Raw genomic sequence first — 3,604 nt, 5'->3', positions numbered from 1 at the left:
GAGCGTTACAAGTGGACCATTAGTCAATCCATACAGTTGGCTAATGTCTTTGTCCTCTTTTTCAGACTATCAAAACATGATTTATCAAACAACAAAGCCCATCTCCCTCTGATTCCATTAGATCACTCAGGGTAAGACTTTTGATCCCTGGCGAGGCAAGATCAATCTTCCTCAGCCTGAAGCAATTATAAGAAGATAGATCATCAGATCTTCTATACCCCTTCAAAATAAGGGATTAAACTCTTTGGGGGGATAGTATAGAAGAAATAAAAGATAATGCATTAGCTAGTGCTTACTAGAGAAACAGATTTAATAGAAGATATACAAATATATAAGAATTTACAAGATTGTCTTATAATACCCCCTCCCCACAGAGTCAAGTGTGGGAAATGCAAAAGGTCTGTCTGTGCATCGGAGATCCAAGGGATACAGTTGAAGGCCTGGAGCTCACTTCAGTGTCCTGGGTGAGTCCATATCAGGAGACTAAAGGCTTGTGCTAGAAGCCAGGAGATGATGTCCAAGGTGAAGGTGAAGACTGGAGCTCCTTGGAAAAAACAGAAACAATCCTTCCTTCTTCATTTCCCTTTTGTACTGTTCTAGTGATAATCCTCCCTAGGGTGGGTCTTCCACATCCAGGCCTCTGCTGAGCCAATTTAGTTGGGTGTTTCTACTCAAGTTGATGTAAATCAATCAGCCATCACAGATAGATAGAATGAGACAAGGAAATCATGACTAAAAATTGTACTTTTTTTTGTTTCTTTTGATTTTTGAGACAGGGTCTCACTATATAGCTGAGACTGACCTAGAACTCACTATGTATCCCAGGCTGGTCTTGAACTCACAGCAATCCTCCTGCCTCAGCCTCCCAAGTGCTGGGATTACAGGGGTGTGCCACCAAGCCCGGCTCAAAATTGTACTTTTAAGAAGAGTGCAACTTCCAGGATGCAAGATATCACCCAAGGTGATCCATATCAATGCTCTTTCAGTTAAATTTAGGCTTCTTTCCTTCTAGACTAGCAGGAGCTAGTCTACATAATTTGGGGGAAATCATTACATAATTAAATCATGATTAGGGACTAGTTTCCCTGCCTGTAGGCTGGCTATAGCATATCAAAATATGCCTCTAGTCACAGCTAAGACCTCAAGGGCCTGGGATTATCACCACCCTCTGAGTCATCTGCTACATTTGTTTCTCCAGATGTACCAAATAAAGATGTGGCAAGGGATTCTCTGCCTGAATCTCTCTAATGACAGCCGCAGCTCACTGTCACCAACTCCAGAGGCTCTGTGCATACAGTTTCATTTGTACTGCAGATTGGCCTCACACAGGAGAGAGTTACCATTGAAGACCAGGAACTGTCTTTATCTGCTGTCAAGGATCTTGTATGCTCCACTGTTTATCAAAAGTTTCCAGAGCGTGGATTCTTTGGCATGTATAACAAAAGTCTTCTTTTTTGCCATGACATGAACTCTGGAAATATTTTGCAGCTGATTACTTCAGCAGATGAAATACATGAAGGAGATCTAGTAGACCTTCTGTCGGCTTTGGCCTCAGTGCACTTCCAGATTCGTCCACATACTTTCTATGTACATTCTTACAAAGCTCCTACTTTTTGTGATTATTGTAGTGAGATGCTCTGGGGGCTAAAATGTGAAGGCTGTGGATTAAATTATCATAAAAGATGTGCCTTGAAGATTCCAAATAACTGTAGTGGAGTAAGAGAGACATCTATCAAATGTATCTCTCCCAGGACCTGGCCTCTCAGTTCCAAGACTTCCGGCCTGAATGAACTCCTGCTCAGTGAAGAGTCACATATCCACCAAGAACAAAGCAAGAGAATTCCATCCTGGAGTGGTTGCCTAATCTGTATGGAAAAGAGGGTAATGTGCAGAGTAAAAGTTCCACACGTTTGCTGTCCACTCTTATGTCCGTCCCATAATATGTCAGTACAGCAAGTGGCTACTGAAAGGTCTTTTTCACCAAGGAATGCAGTGCAAAGATTGCAAATTCAATTGCCATAAATGCTGTGCATAAAAAGTACCAAGACATTGCCCTAGGAAACCTTCAGTGGAGAACCTTCCAGTATGGGAACAGATACAGATACACCAATAGACATTGTAATGATGGCATGAATGCTGAAGGTAGTCTCAGTTTAGATGACACAGAAGAGCCATCTCCTCCAGAAGATAAAATGTTCTTTCTGGATCAATCTGATCTCAATGTGGAACAAGATGAAGAAGCTGTTAAAACCATCAATCCATCAGGGCCAAGGATTTAGCTTAGTGGTTCCACCACCTGCCTCACAAGTGCAAGGTCCCAAGTTCAATCCCCAGTACCAAAAACAAACAAACAAACATACAAACAAAAAACCCATCAGTCCATCAACAAGCAATAGCATTCCGCTAACGAGGAGGGTTGTACAGTCTGTCAAGCACACAGAGAAGAAGAGCGGCACACAGAAGTGAAGGAAGGGTGGACGGTTCATTACATCAGCAGAGATAATCTGAGAAAGAGGCACTGTTGAAGACTTGATAGCAAATGTCTAACATTATTTCAAAATAAATCTGGACCAAAGTGTTATAGGGAAATTGCACTTTCAGAAATTCTGCCAGTATCCTCACCATGAGATTGTCACAAATATTTCACCAGGCAGTAACCCACGCTGTTTTGAAATCATCACTGTCACTATGGTATACTTTGTTGGTGACAACAATGGGGACAGCTCTCACAATCCTGTTCTTGCTGTCACTGGAGTTGCACTTGCTGTAGCACAGAGCTGGGGAAAAGCAATTCGCCAAGCCCTCACTGCTGCATTTATGCACCCACCAAATCTGTGGAGAGAAATTTCTAGTGAAGCGGTTTGACTTGATAAACAACCTGCTTCAAGTGAAAATGAGGAAACGTTACAGTGTTGCCAAATCTCTTAGCCATCCTTGGTTGCAGGACTGCCAGACATGGCTTGACCTTAGAGAATTTGAACTCGCATTGAAGAACGTTACTTTACACATGAAAGTGAGGACACTCGCTGGGAAGTCCGTCCATACACACATAACCTGGTATGCCCACAGCATTTGGTTATGGCTCCCGATCCGGAGGACGTGGAAGAAGATCCTTGATTATCAGTGAAGTAACTTCAAGAAGAGTTTCATTTTATGGACTAATATTTTGCAGCCTGACTGTTGTTCCTTGTAGATTGACATCTGCCAGGATGCAAAGACATGGGGAAAGGCATTGGTGACACCAATACTGTAGTTCATGAGTAGGTACAGGAAGGGAAACCGAGTCATAAAACACAAAGGAATGAAGGAGAAGCTTCTTATAAATTTTGTAGCATAAGCAGTAATTGATTTTGTATTTTTTCCTATTCCTTCACTTGTAAATACAATAATGTCATTTAATTTATCTTCCCTTCCCTTATTTTTTATGTCATTTTTTAAACAGGCAAGCTAGCATCCAGTTATTGCATTTACCATTAACTGTGAGGCAAACAGTATATGATTTACAAAAGTACATTTGAGTGATTTGTCTAACTGACCAAGACATCAAGTTTTTCCTAGATGCATACAAGAGGAGCACTGGACTTTTTTTTTTTTTTTTTTTTTT

The 3,604-nt window shown here is 41.4% G+C and overlaps 1 pseudogene; it reads left to right on the top strand.

Moving 5' to 3' along the window:
• Positions 1-389: 389 nt before the first annotated feature.
• On the top strand, positions 390-2,865 carry LOC104862842 (annotated as a pseudogene).
• Positions 2,866-3,604: the final 739 nt, after the last annotated feature.

This window comes from Fukomys damarensis, unplaced genomic scaffold, assembly GCF_012274545.1.
Source record: "Fukomys damarensis isolate Sample0158 unplaced genomic scaffold, DMR_v1.0_HiC HiC_scaffold_17, whole genome shotgun sequence".
Taxonomy (NCBI): domain Eukaryota; kingdom Metazoa; phylum Chordata; class Mammalia; order Rodentia; family Bathyergidae; genus Fukomys; species Fukomys damarensis.
This window is presented reverse-complemented; position numbering and strand designations above follow the sequence as displayed.